Here is a 23,169-nt window from a genome sequence, read left to right on the forward strand (position 1 = left end):
CTCTTCCTCCAACTGTCGTTTTGTTGTGGTCTGCGGATGGAGGAGTCCAAAGACCTGCATATCCTTGGTGGAGTGGGAGGGGGAATTGAAATGTTGAGCCACAGGGTGGTTGGGTTGGTTGGTCCGGGTGTCCCAGAGGTGTTCTCTGAAACGCTGACTGCATTTATCAAAGTAAGGTCCACTGTGTCAAAAATCCATATAGTTGCATTCCATGGCCCTCCTTATCCGAGTGTGCCATGCCCCACTGTGTGGAGGATGATATTATACTGTAATTTGTGTGTGATATGAATGCTGACTGGTCACATTACTAAAGACCTGTTTCTTATCTCCCCATGTAGGCTCATTGAAACTGCAACCAATAAATCTAGCCACAGAAGGGATTATTATCATTGTGTCTGTGGTGTATTGAAGGCAGAGCAGTAAAGGTGGAAGAAATTTTCTAGTGAGTCCAGGACGATCAGGAGCCTCCACTGGCTGCCAAACGGCCAAATCTGAAGATGGCACAGCAGAAAGTCCCCTCAGGAAGCAGCGGAAGTACACATGGCCCAGAATCTATCATCCTCAGTGCCATTTCCTCCAAATATGAGGTAAATTGCCACAACAGACTGAGGATGTCTCAGGACACAGGCACAGAACTGTCTCATCTGCTTGAGAAGGACTGTGACCCAAAGGGATGGGTAGCCATCCAATCCCAGTAGCATTTAAGGTGATACATGTGGCTCAGCTTCTATGCAACTGGTTGCTTCTAATGATCCACTAGAGATCTGTGTAAGATCTCTCTATCCTCAATCGACATATTCATCAAGACTTTCACTGTTCCAGTTTGTGCTAGATCTCACCACTTCCTTGTTTTCATGCACCCAGGTCAATGCTGCAGCCTGGGTTTGATCTTTGCCAACGCAGCTAACTTTCTCCAAGTGCAGGGTGCGACAGATATTGCACTGAAAGTGTCATATCTTCACACAATAGATTTCATCAACAGATAAGGATTCCATTCCATCAATGTACAAATCTTCTGTGATCATCAGTGCAACATCATGGAAATCTATACCAGGGACAGTGGAAGCTACCAGGATGTCTTTATCCTTGCAATTTCTCCTGTTTCTGTTTTATTTCAAGGGCTGAATGCCTTACAGGGATGGTTCCTGGGAAATAAGAGCTACCCTGATGGTTCTGTTACATAACCCCTTCACTGAGCCATTTTTCCAACAAGGCCATTGTGAAGCAGATGGTAAATCCTCTGAAGTTCTGATGCTGGGATCAGTCTGGAGGGACCTTGTAATTCACTTCCAGATGGAGTTTGCCACATTATCCTTGCATGCTGTACCCTGCACTACTGGAGTAACTAAAGAGGGGATGTGATGGACACTGAAGAGCTGGTACAATGGCAGTAATCTTCTGAGGAAGAAGATGAGGACATTGAGCACGATGAACATCACTTTCAACATGATAGACCACTGCAGCATTGGTCACAACAAGCTAGACAGAACGTAATTGACATCCACTTCCAATAGATGTGAGTCATAGAGTCTACAGCATGGAGACAGACCCTTTGGGTCAAACTGATCCATGCTGACCAAAATGTCCGTCCACACTAACCCCATTTCCCTGCACTTGGCCTGCATCGTTCTAAGTCGGTTAAAGTGATTATCCTTGACTGTAAATTTGTAGTTGTTTGAAAGACAAACAGTCCCTCTCAGTTCTCTGAAGCAAATGAATTTGTTCTGTTTTATTTTTCTTTTATGTAACAACAGGAAAGACAAGCATTTTCAACTGTTTAAAGACTTTTCACCATGTGTCGCACCACATTCAGCAATGACAAGATGCTCTGCTACACCATGCATTTGGGGAAAAGTAGCACCCTTTCAGACAGGGTTCTAACATGCTATGGTGCTAAGGCTGGGTAGCCCTTCTGTAGCTCAATTCTTGCAGCTCCAGTTATAATGATTGATAGCTGATCAAACAGGTGATGTTTTAAAGTAGCAATACTAGCAAACACCGAGGTGAGATTCTATTTCTAGTGAAGTACGTGTTCTCTTTTCTTGTTTGTTTCTCTTCCGTTGCAAGTACTGTGTGGGGTTCTGCATAACTTTTAGCATTTGACATGGTACACAGTTCAACTTTAAAATTATACTGAAGGCAGAAATCCCAGAGTTCCTGGCACTGACGAGTACTTCCACTGCTGGTACATGTAACATAGCTTAATATTGATGCTACATAGGTATGGTACACACATTATAGGTGAGCAGTGGAGAATTGGGTAAGCTAACTTGCTCGCGCTCATAGGGAGAAGCCCTCCATGAAACACTGCAACTGAGACAGCCAAAAGTTGGTAAAATTCAGCCTATTGTATCCATATTGAATCATATATAATGTACAGCTGACGTATGAATAGTGGAGAAAATGAATGGCTTATGTGGGACATGAAAATTTAAATTCTTCAAAAAAAGTGCATTGAGATTATTTTGTAATCCTCGGTCATGTATAGATAAAAATGTGGTGGTCCATTTTAGTAAGAAAACTACAAGGCCAACCATGGAGAGGAGCAAAGGTGTCATGGGGTATAAATATATTAAATGCTAAAGACAGTTTTACAAAGCCACAAAAAATAACCATAATGTTGAATTCAATTTTACAGCATGTTTTGACACCACATTGGAAACCCAAATTACTATGGTCATTTCTTACCTTAACTTTTTAATAGAGATTTTTTTTAAACTAGGAGAACACAATAGAGACAAAATAAATGTTGGTGTAAATTCACTGGCTGGTTTGCATGCAGATATTCTGTGTGAGTTTGATGGAATGTAACATCTGAAGGCATCAAATAAATTGCAAATAGAGGAGTGACATAATGAAGAAGCTGACTATTTAACCTGCTTCTCAGCCAAGAACGATTTCTTAGAGAGGTTTTTGTAGATTCACATTCCAGGAATATACAAAAGCAAAGATTTGAAAATGAACCACCATCGTGCGCATTATATTATGCTGCAGAGGGCTAACTAGTGTGTGTCTACTATGCTGTGAAAGTCAAATACTGGAAAATCCAGTAAGCACCCCTGGACTGCAGGTAGAGAAAGGCTTTTTTTTTTAATCAGTCCAACTGCTACAAGTCAATTAAAAATGTATTCAGGTCAAAGGAACTTCAATCAGTATACAAAACCAAGATCCTTGAAAATCAACTGTTCAACACTACCAGTGCAATACAGCACAGCTGCAAACTCATCTTCTTCTGCTAATCCTGAACATTTCAGATGCGATCCATAAAATCTTATTATTGGCCTTTGTGGGTTTGGATTACTGTTTTTTATTCCTGATCTGTTTGTGTTTCTGTGTACAGCAGAATGGTAGTAATAAAACCTCTGCCTGTCTGTTTGAAAAGATGGGGAGAGGGTTTCAAGGTGCTGTATTATTTAAAAATTTGAAATCGATTAAATCAGCACATTTTTGATAGTCAGCAACAAAACATTGAAGTAACTGTGACAATGTTAGATGGGGCTACTGTAGTGTTGGGGGTGATCAGTGGGAAGGGTTCCCAGATTAATTGTTGTTTTATTGGATGTCTTTCCAGGAAAAATAAAGTCCAGAAGAAGAGTCCTGGAGCCAAGACAGGAAGAGGGTTGTGCAAATTTTATGAAAGGAAGTTTGCTGAGGCATTAAGTACAGTCTTCACCATCCACAAACTGCCTTCAGTCTCGGAAGAACTTTAATAAGGTAAATGACCAAGGTGAATGCAGGCACTCTTCCTGACATGTATACCATAGTAATGATAGAGGCATAACCTCCTTAACCCTCATGGCATGTTGAATAATTACCTCGTGACAGAAATACAGACTAAATCTCAAGGAAATTATGGATGAATTAATGCACCATGTTAACTACAATCAGAGGTTATTATCTGCCATGGTGAATCTTTGATAATCTTCACGAAAGGTTTGAATGGAAATTGCATCTATACATCTGATCCACCAACAGACTCCTTTGACTGGCTAAACATCTTTTATTTAACAATGTCTCCCATGAGTCTGCTTACTGCCTAAAAAAGAGTGTTGCCTTGGGAATCCATATCTGCTGTAGGTATGCTTGCATCTAAGTGTGATTGTTGGTCAAGTTTTTGATCCAGTCTTACTCATTTTCTCTCTCGAGCCTCAGTTTTAGGCACTGTGTTCTGTTCTCGCCTAAACTGTAAAAATTCATTAGAGCTGCTTATAATTTTCCACATTCCTGTGCTTTTACACTGTCCATCTTTTGTTCTTTCCTTTCCTTGATTTTTTTCATTTCTATTATATGCTACCAACTAACGTGGATTTTATACCCACTGACTCCAAAAGCTACCATCACCCTGCTTTCCTGTCTTGCTTTCAGTCTCTTAGTTTCTGAAACCCTGTCTGATTTATTTTGATGATATCTCTTTCCATTGGTGAGCTTCATTATATCTCCCTCTTTTTCAACTTGAGGATTCTGCTTCTTTATGGTTGATCGTGGTCTTGCCTATGTGCATTTGAATGACTGCAAATCCTCCTTCTCTCCTCCCTCCCAGAAAAACATGTCAGTTCCATTTTCTTTACTTACCATCCCAACACTCTCCATTTTCAATGGATCATTCTCTGTTATATCCGCACTTCCAAAGTGGCACAACAAGCACCTTGTGACGTTTCATTCCCATTTCGTGTTTGGAAGAGGCCGTTCTCTGCAACATTTTAGTTACAATTCACCCTAACACTCTTTCCAGTAAACACCACATCTTTCATTTCAAGTTCAGAAGACACAACATCTGCCTTTTTATCTACTCCACCACCCAGGAGCTCACCTATTATTTTCAGTGAAGCAGTCACTTACTTATACTTCTAATTTAGTATACTGGTATTCAATGTTCATGATGCAATCTCCTCTACATGGGAGAGACTATTCTTAGGTTGAGCAATCACCTTGTGGAACACCATGATTCAGTCTGTATGTATTCCCTGATCTCTGTCATGTGGCATTTTAATTTTCCATCCAACTCCTATTTTAATCTTATCCTCAATCACTTTAACATGTTATGATCTAGGAGATGTTACTGGACAACTTAGACCCCAGGCTGAAATCCCAGCCTGATAAATCACATTTTATTTGATTTTAATGAGGTGGCCTCTCACTGAAATGTAAGCACAAAATATTGCAGATTTTGTTTTAACATTAAAACAGATGTCTATTATTCAAATAAAAGAAGATAGAATAAACCAAACTACATATGCATAACACATTTAAACATTTTGAAATGTACAGTAAAATGTAATCTCATTAATTGCAAAACCAACCCTTTACAATACTCACACAAAAGAAAATTTCTTTCTCTATCATGCCTGTAGGACTTAATTTAACTTTGGCTTCAACTCCCAGTCTTGAGCATTTGAAAGTTTTCCTGGAGCCATCAAACACTTTCTCAGATTCAAGTAAACCCTCAAGTGTTTTAATCAAATATTTCCAGTCTGGAATTTGTACTAGATTCTTTACACTGATGTAACCTATTTGTAATAATTCTAAAAAACCTTCCCAAGAGCAATTGCTTTACACATCCAGCTGTAGCTAAGAACAGGCAGAACTGCCCAAATTGAAATTAAAGTAACACCCTTTTTTTTACCAACTTACGGGCATTTCCCTAATTGAAAAAAAAAGCAATCCCTAACTTTCTAAACTATTAAGATCAAAGAACATTGGAATAGAAGCAGGCCATTCATCCTAAAGAGTCTACTCCACAATTCAATTCGATCATAGCTGATCTGATAATCCTCAACTCCACTTTCCTGCCTTTTCGACATAAGCTTGATTGCCTGACTGATCTAAAACCTGTATATTACAATGTTGAAATTGCAGCCTAATTGACCACTGTTTACCTTGTTCAGTTATAAAGTTATCCCTAAACAAAAGCCCATATTACCAAAGCCTAAACCCAAAAACCTTCTCTCATGTTGTGTTTAAAAATAAATATCACCATGGCTATAGAAATACTTACAAGTTAATTGTTAAACACCTACAGCCACACATAAAACCCAAATTCAAAAATCCAAACTCAAAACAATTTACATTAAACTGTATATAATTCCCATATCTTACCTCACACAATTACCTTGTTTTGCTGGTCCTGGACAGGAGGTGTTTCTGCCTTGGCAAAACCCTTGGACCTTCAGGTGTCTGCCTGTAAACCAGAGTATTGATTTTCCTGTTTGCCATGCCTGGAGCAAATGTCCGGAACTTTGCAGGGCAGCTGTGGACTGGTAATGTTTATCCAGGTGCACAAAGGGCTTCAAAGATGACATGGATGCAAGGGATGCCTGTGTTTTCCAGTATTCCCACTGAATATTAAATTGTTCTGGGAACTGCACATGATAAGATGGTACTGCAAGTAGACATTTTCCAATGCAAAAGGGGCATTATGGGTAACTAATGAGGTGAGTATGGTAAGATAAGGCAAGAAAACCCACCAGGCTTCATGACGTGAAACTGTCCAAATCCTTGACTCAATTCAAATTTAGCCCAAAAAATGAAAAATTCAGCCTCATAACTTTGCTTCTGTCTCCACAAAAGCTGCCTGAGCTACTGAGTACTTCCAGCATTAAGATAATGGGAACTATAACAGAAAAGAGAGAAATGCTTAATTTAGTGAATTCAGCAGTTGTTTCCTATGAAAATGTGGCATCGTTTATGTGAATGGTTAAATTTTGTCTGTTCCTTTTTACAAAATCAGGATGGTCTCAGAATTTATTGTAGTCAATTAGTTTTAAAATTGTTAGATTAGATTAGATTACTCACAGTGTGGAAACAGGCCCTTCGGCCCAACAAGTCCACACCGCCCCACTGAAGCGCAACCCACCCATACCCCTAACCTAACACTACGGGCAATTTAGCATGGCCAATTCACCTGACCTGCACATCTTTGGACTGTGGGAGGAAACCGGAGCACCCGGAGGAAACCCACGCAGACACGGGGAGAACGTGCAAACTCCACACGGTCAGTCGCCTGAGGCGGGAATTGAACCTGGGTCTCAGGCGCTGTGAGGCAGCAGTGCTAACCATTGTGACACCGTGCCGCCCATACAACAGTTGTCACTGTTGTATGCTCTGAAATGCAGCAATGAATTTACACACAGCAAAGTCCCACAAATAGTAATAACTCTCAGATATTTGTTTGAATGACATTGATCGAGAGATCGATATTGCTTAGGATTCTGGAACTCCTTTTTTTAACAAACAGATGCTGTGGGATTTGTCAGATAGATTTCTCATTGGAATAACTAGACCAAGATGGAATTAGACAAATTTAGAAATGTATTTGCATGAAGTTTCATGTGGTTTTGTGTTCCTATTTTTAATGCAAGAGTAGTCTCACAGACCAGTACTTAGAATCTCTAACAGTTTTGCAGGTACCTCTTTTCTACCTTTTTTTTTTACCTTTTAAACAATATGTTATCACCTTTCTGTGCATTCATTTTTCAGGTTGTTTGTCATTTTGCATTTTGTTAATGTTGCAGTTACTTCAGAGCTCGCAACAAATTGAGATCTGTCGTTAACAGTAAAATTGAAAAACCTCTGCACTTGATTACAGGCCTGCTCGGAAACTCTGTTTGTTTATTTGAATATTAAATGTGTCTATATTTGCATTAAATGAAAGCACAAAGAGATAGAAGTCCCCTTAAAATGCTACTAATGGTAGTCTTAGCATAACCTCTGCAAAATATTCCCTTCAGCAACAACTGCCATATTTGATTAGATGATCAGGCAAGACGCAGACTATTTCTTTCATTCTGACAACCATATTGCCTGGGAGGTTGGTAAAATGGCATGCAAATATGGACTAGTGGTTGATGTCTTGAGTTTGGAAATTTGGAACCCAAAATGAATACAACAAGCAAGACTGCTGTGTTGTTGGGGACAAATCTGATGTGTCTTATGCAGTTTTTCTTCATTTGTCAACAGTTAGTTTTGACTACATTGCAACAATATCGAGCTTTAGGAATCAGTGGGTGGACATCATCTAATATTTACTACGCACCATGTTTGTTTTGGAGGGGCAGTAAACAGCAATATCAGTCCTAAAGATATCAATCCTGCCATTTTCTGAACAATCCTATCCCAGAAGGAGGCCAGTTACCTGGCATTTAGGTGGAGTTGCCAGCCATTCCCTGGTCTGCTCTTACATTGTCCGACAAAACAAAGTGAGAGTCAGAGGCTTGTACAACTTCTGTATAACTAACTGTTTCTTCTTAACACACTGTTATAATAAAGCACCATTGGACTAGGTTAGCTGTGGATTGTGTAGAGGAGCACATTTATCTGAATATTATTGAGCTCCTGAGCCATTTGAAAGGCAGCCTGGTGTCACTTATAGCGGTGACACCCATCAAATTGTACAAGGTTGGGTCAAAGCATCTTTAGTGCTGTTAGGGCTTGAGAAGGGTTGAAGTTTTGTCTAGTATTTTGTGCACTTCCAGTCATCTATCTTTGGTTCTGATAATGGCAAGCTCTTCTGATATCTTGTGTAGGTGTGTTTTTTTAAATATATTCAGGCAATCAAGAATTTTCAGTTTTCCATTCTTTGTTGGTGTCAGCTAGGATCTCTCATAAATGGTTTATAGACCACACACTATTGCTGACATCATATATTAATATGGTAAATGGATCTGGGAGTTGTAGACACAGTAGGATCAACCATCATACTAATGCAAACTGGAACCTTCTATTAAACATTAAATTATATATAGAGATAGGCTGGAGCAAGGAAATCACTAAAATTTTCTAATATCATGCCTTAGATTTATGTGATCTAACATCATCTGGTATCACTGATGATGTCAACCAGCCATTAGCATACGGCACTCATACTCCTATAGTACATGGAGCTGATAGAATGATATGAGAGGGAAACAGTAATGGAAGTATGTGTACAAAGACATGACGTGAAACCTCTATCTTTATCATTCACCAAGTGAGTGAAGGGACATTAAAATTGCCCCTAACAGATTATGACTTTCTGATAAAAATATTGCACACTGAGGCACACCATGTTAAAGCTATTGGTCTACATCTTGCCTCTTTAGCATGAACAATGAAAGCTCATGTGTACAGCCAGTTGTCTCCTTTGATCCTGCTCCTTCTATCTGAAATGAATAGCACAAAGATGCCTTGCATAGTGCAGATTTTATTCGCTTTGATGACATTCTTCCATAGTTACTGTTTACAGTATTGTTGTATCACTCTGCATTATAAACTTGAAAACTTTCAGATTTGCACAGTTATTGATTCATTGAAAATTTCGAGGCAAATTTGTTGCAACTGAATAAGTGTCTATAAGTTGGTATTTGGTAAGGAAAAATTAACTAACTAAACACTTCTGAGAAGGCAAAGATTGACCTGCGGCAACAACTATGGCTCATTTCTCAACCCACGAATATTTTCCATAACATGAAAAGGAACATTCTGATCCTGCCACACCATTTAGTTTAGATTTTGAGGAATGTGGAGGTTAAACTAGCAAACAAAGTACTGGAGCTTATTTTTCAATAAATAGAATTAAAAAGGAGTAAACTAAGATAACTTTGGTTCGACTACGTTGAGTACCAGGAACACTTATTCTTAATAGAAAAATAGGAATTATAATTACAAGGTATATTATTTTAGATAAGGTAAATATGCACTTAAGTTAATACTTAACAATCAACAGGCACTGGAATAGCTGCCAAAAAAATTAAAGAAGATTATTCTAGAACTGAGTAGTTACAGAAATGGGGAATTCCATCCAGGAGATGGGAAAGTAGGAGCAGAAGTAAGCCATCTGCCCTTCAAGCCTGCTTTGCCATTCTATACAATCATACAACTGAGCACCCTGTTCCTCAGTTGATTATTCAACTGAGCACCCTGTTCCTGGTTCCTCCCTTTACCCTTCAATTCCTTTAGTCCTAATCTAACTCCTTCTTCAAAACATGCAAGGATTTGGTCTCAGCCGCTTTGAGAAAATTTCTCAGGCTCATCGTTCTCTGAGTGAAGAAATTTCTCGAAAATAAGGAATAAAAATGAGGCATGTGATGCATAGTCATGGAATAGTAATAGCAAGAGAAATCAGGAAGATTAACTCAAATGCAGGAGAGAGACTCAGAATGGTAAAAGGAAGGCTAACAGGAAGCCTGCACTAAAATAAATAGTAAAATGTTCCTCAGGCATATTAATTTTAAAATTAAGTGAAGGACAGAGTGGGGCCCATAAGGAACATGCAGGGTGGGCTGCTCACTGAAGCAAAGGGTGTGACAGTGGTACTAAATGGGTACTTTGCTTCTGTTTTTACCAAATTAGAAAATAGTGACAATGGCCTAGTTGAAATGTGGGTCTTGACCATCTATGCAGTAGAGTGATAGATAAGGAAGAGTTGTTAAAAAGGCTGGCAGCACTCCAGGTAGAGAAGTTGTCAGTCTAAATGGGATGTATCCTAGATGGCTGAGAGAGTTAAGGGAGCAAATTGCCTTTCTGAACATATGATTTGGAGATGCCGGTGTTGGACGGGTGTACAAAGTTAAAAATCACACAACACCAGGTTATAGTCCAACAGGTTTAATTGGAAGCACACTAGCTGTCGGAGCGACGCTCCTTCATCAGGTGATTGTGGACAATCACCTGATGAAGGAGCGTTGCTCCGAAAGCTAGTCTGCTTCCAATTAAACCTGTTGGACTATAACCTGGTGTTGTGTGATTTTTAACTTTCTGAACATAAGATTAGTCCCGGTGAACTGGAGGACTGCAAATGTGACACCATTGTTTAAAAAATGGGCAGAGGATAACCCAGGAAACGACAGACCTATCAGCTTGACGTCAATGAATTGATGAAGGCCATAGTACAGGATAAAGTAAATATGCACTTAAATATGCACTTAAAGATCAATAAGTTAATACTTAACAGTCAACATAACTTTGTCAATGGCAAGATCATTTCTGACAAATTTAAGTGACTTTTTTGACAGGGTGACACAGGCAGTGGATGAGGGTGATGTTCTGGCTATTGTATATTTGAAGAAGGGCCTGTGCCCGAAACGTCGAATCTCCTGTTCCCTGGATGCTGCCTGACCTGCTGTGCTGTTCCAGCAATAAAGTTTCAACTATTGTATATTTGGACTTGCTGAAAACATTTGATAAATGGTAGGCTAATTAGCAAAGAAGAAATATTTGGGATTGATAGGTCCTTGGCAGCATACATTAGAAGTTGTTTAAAAAATAAGAAACAGAGTGTAATTATAGATGGCCATTTCTCAGTTTGGAGATGAGTTGAAAGCGGTGCTCCCCCAGGACCAGTGTTGAGATCCTTGTTTTTTCTGATTTATTATAAACGATAATTTGTTGTTTTGATAAATGTGTTGAGGGCAAAATCTCTAAATTTGTAGAGATATTAATCTAGGAAGAGTGGTGAATTGGAAGGAAAATGCTGCCCGACTTCAGAGAGACACTGACAAGTTGGCCAAATGTGCAGACACCTAATAGATGAAATTCAATGCAGAGAAATGTGAGATAATACATTTGGTAGAAGAAAGATGGAGACCCAATGTAGGGTCAATGATACAACATTGAGGGTTGTATAGGAGCAGAGGAACGTATGTATATATTTCTTTGAAGTTAGTAGGGTAAGTTGAAAAAGTGGTTGAGAAGGCTTAAATCATTCTTGGGTTTATAAATAGAGGCATAGAGTATAAAAGCAAGGAGGTGATGCTACGCTTCTACAAATTATTGGTTAGATCACATTTGGAGTATTGTGTTCAGTTCTGGGCACTTTTTTTAAAGAAAGGATATTAAAGTCCTGGAGATAGTGCAAAGGAAATTTACTAGAACGATACCAGGAATGAGGGATTTTAGATCAGAGAAATTGGATTTATTCTGCTTGGAGTAGAGAAGATTAAGAGGTTCCCTTATTGAGGTGTTCAAAGTTATGAATAATTTTGACAGGGTAGAGAAGGATATTCTATTTCCACTAGTTGGTATGTCAGTAACTAGGAGTCTCAATTTCAAGATTGTCAGCAAGACAGCTATCATAGAGATGAGGAGAAACTTCTATACTCAGAATGTTGTTAATTTAGAATGTGCTGCCTGGGAGAGTGGAGTAGGTTGATTCCATACGAGGTTTTAAAAGCGAATTGGATATATATTTGACGGTGATGAATTTAGAATGCTATGGAGTTGGGGTTGTTGAATGAGATTAGCTGGGTAGCTCTTAAAGGAGCAGGTACAAACACGATGGGTCAAATGGCCTCCTTCTGTATTGTAAAATTCTATGATTCTATCTTGCCCTGGATGTGTTCTTAGTTCCTGACTCCCCAGTCATCGAGAACACCATTACTGCATTTACCTGTTTAGTCCTGTTAGAATTTTATAGATTTCTGTTTGATGCCTCTCATTCTTCTAAACTCCAATGAAAATAGTCCTAACCATTCCAGTTTCCTTCATACATCAGCCCTGCCATCCCAGGAATCAGTCTGGTATATCTTCATTGCATTCATCCCATAGTAAGTACATCCTTTCTCAGAGAAGGTGACCAAAACATTTGCCCACTCAATCAGCTTGTCCAAATCACACTGCAGCATCTCTTCATCCTCCTCACATTCCCATCCAACTTTGTGGCATCTGCAAACTTGGTGAGATTACATTTAGCTCTCTAATCTAAATCATTGTTATATATGTTACAAAGAGCTGGAGTCCAAACACTGATTGCTGTACTCCACTAGTCACCTGCAGCTTGGAAGCAGACCCATTTATTCAGACTCTTTGTTTCTTATCTACCATGTTCTCTATCTATGCCGTACACAAATGTATTAATTTTACACGTTAATCTTGAATGTTGAACCTTATCAAAACTCGTGAAAGTCCAAGGAAGCCACATCTATGAGCTCCCCTTATAGCTCTAAAAATTGCATCCTTGAAAAATTCCAGTAGATTTGTCAAGCATGATTTCCTTTTCATACGTCCATGCTGACTCTGTCCAATCCTGTCACTTTTGCTCTATTAAATCCTTTAAAATGGATTCTAGCATTTTCCACACTATCTTGGGTCACATGATTCAGATCTTTTAAAATGATGAAGTGGGTTGGTAGAGTAGATACGGAAAAGTAACTCCTACGTCTAAGTGATTCAAAATTGAGGTCCACAAAAATAAAATGGCTACCAGTAAATCCAAGTGGAATCAAGAGAAATTTCTTTCCCTAAACAGTGGCTAAAAGTGTACCATGCACCTAATGGTTTAGCGGAGATGAATAGAAACGTAGAATCCCTACAGTGTGGAAGCAGGCCATTTGGTCCATCGAATCTACACCGACCCTCCAAAGAGCATCCGACCCAGACACAACCCCCTCTAACCTTGTAATCCACCTAACCTACACATTCCTGGACACTATGTGTAATTTAGCATGGTCTGCCCACTTAATCTGCACATCTTCGGACTTGGAATTCAAGAATTTAAGGTTAATGTCAAGAGAAAAGTATATAAAGGTATGTGAAGAGGGAAGAAAGAGAGATTAATGTGGAGCATTAATTTCAGAATCACCCAGTTTATCCAAATTGCCTATTTCTGTGCTATAGGCTCGATGCAAGTTAATGTAAGTGCAACATGTTGTATTCATTTAATAGGAGTGTGAATAGTGAAGTCTGCACCTTTTGTGCCAGTGTCTTATTGTTCAAGCCTAAACTTTACAATTAAGTGAATACGTTTACCGAGTCAAAAACCAGCATTTAGTGCTTGTTTTTGAATCCAAATAAACACACCATCTGTTTGAGTTGAAAGTTTTTTTTGCACATAATATGTCATGAACATGTGGGAATACTTATTTTTACATAATTCAAAAATAACCACCAGAAATATATTTAATAGACGATTGCAAGAAAATATAAAGCATATGATTTTTGAAACAAATCTTATCTTTCAATTTATTTTTTCAGAAAGTTGGAACATGGGGCTGACATTGCCTTAGCTCCAAAGAATTGCATGGAATTATATTTGATCTAGAAGTTCTTAAACTTTTAGGTAAGTGACAGTTTTGAAAATTTTGAATTTAAAATAACAAAAATGAAGAATGGTTTCTTCATATTTGTGATAGAGAACTATTATCTAAAATATTTCTGCAAGAATTGGGATGAAATAATTGTTTCCAGGTTTGAATTGTTAGCCTACCCTTCTATTCACAAAAGAAAGAACACAGTAGTTGCTTCTTTTCTCCATAGTTTCTGCTGGATGACAGCCAGTACTTTTATGTTGTCTGAAATGACAACTGAAATTAATGTGACAGTTTTGCAGCAACAATATGGTATTTGTGTAGAGTAACACTTATCAAAAACTGACATTTGAAATGAGTTATGTCATAACAATTTTCAGCTTTCACATGTCTATCTGAATTTGCCCTCATTTATGCTAACCACTTAGGGAAAACTAAAAGGTTGACGTTTCAAAAATTAGATTTAAATGTGTCTGAAAATCGACAGTTACTACAATTTTTTATTTTGTTAAACGTGAATTTAACTTAGAATACTGCACTATTGGACATGATGAGTCGTGATGAATTTTATTCACAAACTGACCCCATCAATGTGCACATCTCCATTTAAGGGAGGTGAACAGAAGAAAAAAAATTGTAATTTGTTGTTTTATGTTAAACATGACTTACATTTTTCATTGAATCTTAACAAATTGTTAACACTTTCCATGCTCCAATTACAGCAGTAATGAAGATGAGCTAATTTATTTTCCATTGGTATACTTGCATTTTCTCTTTGTTTGAACTTATGAATATTCAAAGAGTACATTTTAGAGTATGTGCAATCATGTAAGTGTAGCAAAATGAAATAGAGGTATCCATTTGTAATTAAAAGTAACAATTTCTGGCTTTTGTATATGATCAGAATTTGAATTAAAATTAATAAATTATTTAGTTCATATTTGATTCACTCTGTTTTAAGAATAAACTCTTGGAAACACTTCAGATTCAATGTAATTTCTTCATATATTACAACAATATATAAAACTGTATGTATATCTAAATGGACTTGTATTGGAACGTGACTCGAGCGTGATGTGTGTTGTTCTGCATTACTCTTCAAATGAATGAAGAAAAGCCAGTTTTTGTATTTGTCATGTTAAGACAACCATTCTTTGCTTAGAAAACTTCTGATTGAAGAAATCCTATAATTCTGTGCAGCAAAAATGTGTAGTACTTTGTATTTCTCACTTGTAACTTTAGTGTTTCTGTGCCAGACACCATTCCAGAGGATATCACAGGTGGGTAGTCAGTTTCTGTGCCTATGAGAGGTGACTGTTAGAACCACCCACAAGAGAGTGCCAGAGTATGTCTTGTGTCTTAAGTAATGACTCCCTGTTGAGCACCCCACACCCCAACAAATGCACAGAAAGTATTCATATATTTTTCTTGCTCATGCCTGTGTGAAAAAGTTGATGATTCAGTCTGTCTCCTGACATCAGCAGTTACAAGTTAATCTTCTCAGTTTGCAATTGCTCACAATTCTATACACTACAGTGTTTCCTTTTGGTTGAAAGGAAACTCATTCCAGATTTCTTTTAGCCTTCTTGTCTAACATCATAGAAATCACAGTGCAGAAACAGACCCATACTACCAATGTGTTGATATATTTATTCACTGTTAATGTCATTGTGCATAACACATTTCGGTGCAAATAATGTTTTTATACCTTTCCTATTTCTGAATAAGTAATTTTGATGCACTTCAAATTCTGGAATAGCAAAATTTATTTAGATATTGCATGCGAGCAAAAAATAAATTGAAACATACTTTGGCATATTTTTAAGGTGTCTGAAATACTATGGAAATGGAACTTAGAACAAACCTTACGATATAATGATTACTATCTTCAAAAAGTTCTTCCGCTGAAATTCAACCTAAATGGCTCATCATGTGTCCAAGTAAGGTCTAACAGTGCATTCTTTCTTGTTGGACTGCCATTATTTTCATAAACTGCCGTAGAAAATTTCCCTGAACACAATTAGAGAATGTTTGCTCCTGTCCAATGCTATCACTGTCAGTCTACATTTGGGTGGTTAAACTTCCCAACTACAATTACTGTATAATGTTGGAATCTCTCTAGTTTCACTGCAGATTTGCTCCTCCATATCCTTCCCATTATTTGATGATTTATAGGCGATACCGAGCCATGTAGTTACATTTTTGTCCCTTTGCTCTAGCCAAATTGATTCTGTCCTTGAAAACTCTGTTATGTCCTGTTTTCTCAGCCAAGTTATGACTCATTTACTAATACCATCACCCCTCCTTCTTTCCTTCATTTCCGATCTTCTCTGGACACCTTGCAACCAGGTATATTTAACACACAGTCCCAAGCTTCCTTTAGCCAGGTTTCTGTTATTGCTGCAGCATCATATTTCCTTGTTGCGACTGTGCCTGTAACTCCCCAATTTTATTTGCTATTTATTTATGTGCGCTCACATTAATTCACAGTATCCATGATTTGGATTACATTACTTCCTCCCTTATTCTGACTTCACCTATTGACTCTCTATCTTTTATATTAGTGCTATCCATCTCTCCAAGCATTTCCATGTCCTAGTTTCCATACCTATTATTCCTTTCATTTTCACACTCTTATCATGTAAGTTTAATGTACTCTCAATAGCTTGAGCAAAATGCATTACAAGGAATTCAATTGCACGTCTGGTCAGATGCAAACCTTGCATCTTGTACAGGTGCCAGTTTCCCCAGAGCCAGTTCCAGTGTCTGAGAAATCTAAAACCTTCCCTCCCTCACCAACTTTGCAGCCATGTATTCATCTTCCTTATCATTCTATTTGTATGCTCACTTGCATGGGACACTGGGAGAATCCAAAGATTTGACGTCCTGCTTGCCAATTTTCTATCTAGATCCATCCATTCTGATTCAGGAGCTCATCTCCCTTTGTACCCAAGCCTTGATAGCAATATGGACCATGAGTTCTGACTGCTCAATCTGCTTCACAAAAATATCTTGCAGTCGCTCTGTGACATCCTTGACCAGGGCGGAAGCATACCAAGCTAGATTCACATCTGTGGCCATAGAAATGCCTGTCTGTTCCCCTAACTAATGAATCCCTCCGCTGCTGCAAAGCCAAACCATTTGTGGTACCACAAATTTGTATCTGGCTATGCTGCCTTGAGGATCCAGTTTCTTCACAAGCTTTCAAAATGAAAAACCTATGTGTGAACAGATCCCTAAGATCCACAATATCTGCCTATTTGTTCTGGATTGCCTGCCAATCACCCATTCCTTTTCTGCTTCCAAGTCCTTAGGCTGCAGTGTGACCACTTCTCTGAACATGCTATCCTGATAACTCTCAACCTTGCAGATGTGTCAAAGGGACTCCAACCACCACTGGAGCTGGCAGCACCTATTGCATATATGGGTCCAAGACTTCCCTCATATTACTGCCCGCACACTCCAGTTGACCTAGCTGAGCTGCCATACTTTACTTTGGATTACACTGTAATTATATTACTTTATTATACTGGCCCTGACTTACTGTCATTCCTGATGTTTCTACGTTAAATGCAAACATAGTTACTTCTTTAAAATAACATATTTTCTAATTTACAGTAATTTAAAAAGTCATCCTAAATCACAGTTTCTTGCCAAATAACAACTTTTAAAGATTTACCAGGGTATCACTGTTATTTTTCTCACTTTCCTTTCCAAGCAGCTGAACAGTTCGTTAGCATAAAGACGAGCAAAGATTTACACTCTGCATAGGTAAAATCCACAAAAGAATATTCTGGAACATATGTGCCAGAAAGAGAGGATAAATTATGCCAAATTATCCATTACTGTTGCTCCATTGTCATGTGATTCTGATCACACATTAAGGCAAAAGGAAACACCAGGCTTTCGTGCAGGGAGATATGTTCACGATTCTATGTCCAGGAGTTTATCTTGTCTTTCAGTTGTCTTGTATAAGTATGTGATATTTTTCTCTTGGGGATAGATGTGCAACAGAGAAACCCTGAGCCATTGATGGTTTGAAATTCTGAGTGTTAGCTGTCTGGTAGTGACTATAGTAGAACTCTGCTCACAAAATCTAGAACTTAGTTTTATCGCAGGAAAAACAGCTTTCATGTGTCTTTCATACCACATGTCTTCTTATATAGTCTTTTTAAAAAAACCTCAGCTATTCCACATTTTGTGTCCCACTAACAATAACAGGATAATCACACTTCCTCTGGTGGAAGTTGAGTTCCCTTTTAAAACTGAATTCTTTTAGTATTCTGTATTTAGTATTTGTTTTGTAGTATGAGATGTCATTTAAATATGTTACAGTAGTAAATAGTCTTCTACAAATTTAAACAAAGGATTCATCAGGTGCCACAGTACTTTATTATGAACGCAGTATTTTAGAAAAAAGAAATTGTTATTCTTCAGAGGAATGAAAACTAACTTTTAAACAGAGGTGGGAAAGGGCACAATTGTCATGCTGGCACCATTAGTCGCTGCCTGTGATCATTGTCCGAATGGTTTAATCAGATGATTGACACATCATGGATTGCCAGCATCCAAGGTAAGCAAAATCACCAGGGCTAGGTGGCGACAAAGGAGCCAGCGATGGAGTCACTATCTTCTTTAGTGAGGAGCAGGAGTTCTCCTACATCAGCCCAACTGAAGAGCAAGCACTATTACCACCCAAGACTGCACAACATCAGGGACAAACACTCCATCACTGCAAAACTGTAGCCTCCTCATCACGTAGCTAGTAGGGCAGTGCTCCGAAAGCTTGTGCTTCCAAATAAACTTGCTGGACCATAACCTGGTGTTGTGTGATTTTTAACTTTCTCTTCAGAGAGTCTGTGATTACCTGGAAATGCCTGTTGAAGAGTTGGGGATTTTCTGATCGATAAGTGAAAAATGATTTGACACCACCAACGTTATAAGATGTTGTACCAGAATGTACATTTATCTCTTGTGCAATGATTCATTAAAGAGCTCTACCCTGCAGAGCTATCTTGACAATTACATTATCTAGTATTGTATACATCTTTGTAAGCATTGCAGTACTTATAGTGTTAGAGAAAGACCCTTAATGCATTCACTTATGTAGAAAATTGTGTCACTATGTCCTCCTATGCTTAGTGTTGTGATTTAAATGTATAAACAGATCTGTCTTCAGAAACAAATTCCCAGTCATGGGCTATTAAAAATGCTAAGCATCTGCTCCATTGACTGATAGGCAACCTTCTTTGAGATGGAAAAGCAAAATCGTCAGTTCTAAAATTTCAAGTTCTTCTAGCTGTAATGGCTTGTTTTGACAGCTGTGACTATTATGATTGCTTGGTTCCAAAAAGTGAGAATGGCCTGAGTTCAGCTGGTGGACTATTGATGCACCCACAGAAGGAACAATTGACAGTTCAAATAAGTTATAATAACATATATTCCATATGGTTTCTGAGTACATGATTGTTAGTTTCCACATGTTCTTGGCCACCTAAGCTATTGCTTCCCAAACATATTTTGACTGTGATCCCATTTTGAGGCTTGGACATTAACACAATAGCTCACTGAAAACTCTGTCCATGGAGCTGGAGGACAGATGTGAGAATGGGGCCTATTAGAACAGGGAGCATGGCTATCATAATTCAGTTAAATCTTCAAGGCAGGTCATTGCTGTCCCAGAGCTCACACCAAATTTCAGCATATGATAGCCACTTGGGCTCCCAAATCCCACTTTGCGAAGCCCTGATTTAAGGATTTAACCTCTTTTCTCTCCAAAGGATTTCATCATTTCTTTGACAAAGGGTCAGTTAGACACAAAACATCAGCTCTTTTATCTCCTTACAGATTTTCCAGCATTTTCTCTTTTTTTGGTTTCAGATTCCAGCATCCGCAGTAATTTGCTTTTATTCATCAGTTTCTTTGTCGTATCAATATTATTTCTGTGTGAGGGTTTCAGTAGATTCTGAGTGAAGGTTTCAGTAGGATTAATTTGTTTTCCATCTGCATTTAAAACACTTGCCATTGCTTTTGCTTGTGTCTTGGAGACTGTTCATGGAGGACAATGGATGAGTGGCTATGGAGGATAATGGGTTCATGTGGAAGAAATAGAGGTGGTATATGATATTTGAGGAATTGAGAGATCTAGGACACAAATCTGAGGGGCTGTTGAGGGGATTCAGAGGGAAAATGGAGAATCTGAGGGATTATATAGCATTGGGAGAGTCGAAGGGAGATAAGGTGTGAGGTTTGGGTGTCTTTAAGATGATGCAGGAAGCTGAGATGCTGTTTCTGAGAACTGAGGTAGACCTTCTAACCAGCTGCCATTGCACACACACTTTGTCACAGCTTACAAACTTAACCCTGTATGAACAACAAATACATTTCCGGTAACATCAGTCATGAATCAAGCTGTGATTCTGGAAGTTGGAAGAGACCAACTTGCATTTCACACATCCAGCATGAAAAAATCAGCCCTATGTCTGGTTGCACTTACATTTTAAATTGTATCACTTCCCTTCCTGGTTTCACTCGTCCCTTCAAGACTTTTTTAAACTTTTGATGCCTCTTGAAATGATAGCTCTTCTTCGCCTAAATCTCTGGTTGATAGAATGATCCAACACTGTAGAATTTCAGAGTTACTTGACTGTGTGCATCACAGTTCTGGTAAGGAGGACACTCTCAAGCTGCTTACTGCTAATTAACTCTTCTTTCCTGGGGAATTTCCAAACTCCTTGAAATGCTGTCTGCTGGCTTGAGAATGCGATATCAGTTCTGATTTTTTAAAATGCATTTACTATCTCCTTCATTTCATTCTTGCTAGTGATTTAAAGGTTGCTGGCAGCAATGAAAAGACAAAATGCAATTTGTCATTTATTCTCATCTTGATTTGACATGTATTTATCCAGGTAAAACAACCATTTTGTGTTATATTTGCAAGCAAGCTACATGCAGATATGTTAGATGTTTAGGAATTGTATTTGAGTATTGGTACTTTATTATAACTGATCCTGTATGTACTGGAGAATATCACCACCATAAATCTGTGCTGATTGACCAAATTGGATGCAACTAGGTTTTGAACAATGTGTGGGCATTCCTCATTCCTCCAGAATTGTATTACTATATTAATCCATATCATGAGCCTATGCAATGAAGTGATGTGCTAGGTAAAATGAGGATCCTATTTAGGATGAACATTAAATAGTCACACCTTGTTTATGAATGGCAGTTCTAGATCAATCAGTGTCAATCAAACTCATTCCCAGTACAGCTTTGCACATTGCGACCGGTGATACAAACTGTAATAGTGAAGACACTTTGCCAGGTTATTTGGAGAGGCTTGAACAAAGAGAGAAATCTGTGTGCAAAGAGGAAAAGAGAAATCATCTGAGAATTACAAAAGTTCGGTAAAATCATTAATCCTTGGTGCTCCAACGCAAACATGTGCATAAGCATTGTGAAATTGCATGTAAATTGATATTTACATTTGCAAAATAAACTACTTATGATTGCATTGTGCTTACAGCTAGCAGCAATCGTCTATTCTGATGCAGATTACTATTTGTGCCAGTGCTAATGATTTTGCCTTAGGTTTTCAGTAAAACCACAGTCATTTCAAGGAATTTCTTTTTTTTGTAATATTTGGCTAATCAGATTATTTTATACTTTGATTTCCCCAGAGCCAACTGACATATTTATTATTGTACCTTGTGAATTAGCCTTTTTGTTTAGATGTGTATGCCAAGGTTGCTACTGATAACATTTCTATTTTGTTGAGAGACAGGTGATTTCTGTCATACGTGTCATATAAAATCAACTCTGAGTCTAATATATTTTCCTTCCACTGTCAACATTCTGAAATAGCTTGTGGGGTTTTACACTGTACATCTACATTTATTGTACAAGCATCCTATATTCTGGGGTGTATTGTGTTTCTATCCACTGCTGCTGTAGGAGGCCCTGTCCAGTCATTCACAGCTGCCCTGTCTAACTCTTACTCTTCAGCACAGTAGGACAAATAGAGATTGATGTAGTTGCCAGAGGACCGATTGAAACTTGTGTCTCAAAGTTACTAATGCTCACTGAACCATTTTATTGAAGATAAAGTAAATAAAATAGGTTTCATGTGAGAATTCACTGAAATAAAAGAGAATTATTTGGCAGGTTGAAACCAGTGGGGAGGGAAACCACTGAAGCAAGCCCGAATGCCATCTGAACACATTGCACTGACTATAGCAGAGATATCCAATATGTTCAACTTGTTTTCCTTGCCTTCAAAACAAATTGAAACATTTCTCAATGTGATACTTGTGTATTCATCTCTGCACAATTATATGCCTTTAGGCAATAATCTTAACTTTGGATGATGATGTAAAATTGCTACGTTATTGACCCATTATTGAGGATGCCTGTTTTTCTTTAGGATTAAGTAAATGAAAGAGGAAGTTAGGTTGAGTAATGGATGGGAAGTGTCACACACTCAAAATCATAATCAATTAGCGGAATCCCAAGTCCTTCCAGCATCCGTGCTGGCTATGCCCTGACCCACAAACATTGATTTGATGCCACGAGTCAAAAATGGCAAGGATATGTATTGCTCATTACTGTCTGCCACACCCTCTCATCTGATTGATCAGTATTTCATGTTGAACACCATGATAGAAGAATCATTATGGGCGGAGGCTTCAGTCATCATTGCCAACTGTGGTTTGGTAGCATCATCACTGAGCAAGCTGACTGACATAGCTTTCACATTCGACTTTGCAGAATCTAGTGATTAAAACAACACAAAGGGAACAAACTCAAACCTCATCCTCACCAATCTATCTGTAGCTTGCAATAACTCTAAAGAGGCTGGTATTTCATCACCCAAGTCATCCTTTAAGTACACGTGGAGAGTCTTTAACATTGATCCAGCTCCTTCAGAGACAGTTCTCAGAGTGTAAGAATGTCTGATACTCCTGTTTGTAACTTTCAGCCAGGGCTTCCTGATTGGACCAGATTACAAGCCCCAGTCAGGGAATTCATGTTCTATGAGGTTCACCTGGCTGTTCTCATTACTATCTTTACATCGTTGCCCCATTTGTCATAAAAGGGTTGACAGAAGTGACTTCATAAAGTCACAGTAGTGCCCTGAGGACACCCTCCATCATATTGTGTTACACTTCCA

The 23,169-nt window shown here is 38.3% G+C and overlaps 1 protein-coding gene across 10 annotated transcripts in view; it reads left to right on the forward strand.

Annotated features, from left to right (window-relative positions):
* Positions 1-23,169, forward strand: part of foxp2 (forkhead box P2) — a 789,456-nt gene that overhangs the window by 126,226 nt on the left and 640,061 nt on the right. For 8 of the 10 annotated variants that reach the window (XM_043709544.1, XM_043709543.1, XM_043709541.1 and 5 more), the window contains 2 exons: positions 3,572-3,714; positions 13,945-14,029. The gene's annotated coding sequence lies outside the window, so the exon portion shown is untranslated. Of the gene's footprint in view, positions 1-338; positions 588-3,571; positions 3,715-13,944; positions 14,030-23,169 lie in introns of those variants that run through there. The other 2 variants (XM_043709540.1, XM_043709542.1) reach the window with 1 other exon arrangement.

Source organism: Chiloscyllium plagiosum, chromosome 19 (assembly GCF_004010195.1).
Source record: "Chiloscyllium plagiosum isolate BGI_BamShark_2017 chromosome 19, ASM401019v2, whole genome shotgun sequence".
NCBI classification, from domain to species: domain Eukaryota; kingdom Metazoa; phylum Chordata; class Chondrichthyes; order Orectolobiformes; family Hemiscylliidae; genus Chiloscyllium; species Chiloscyllium plagiosum.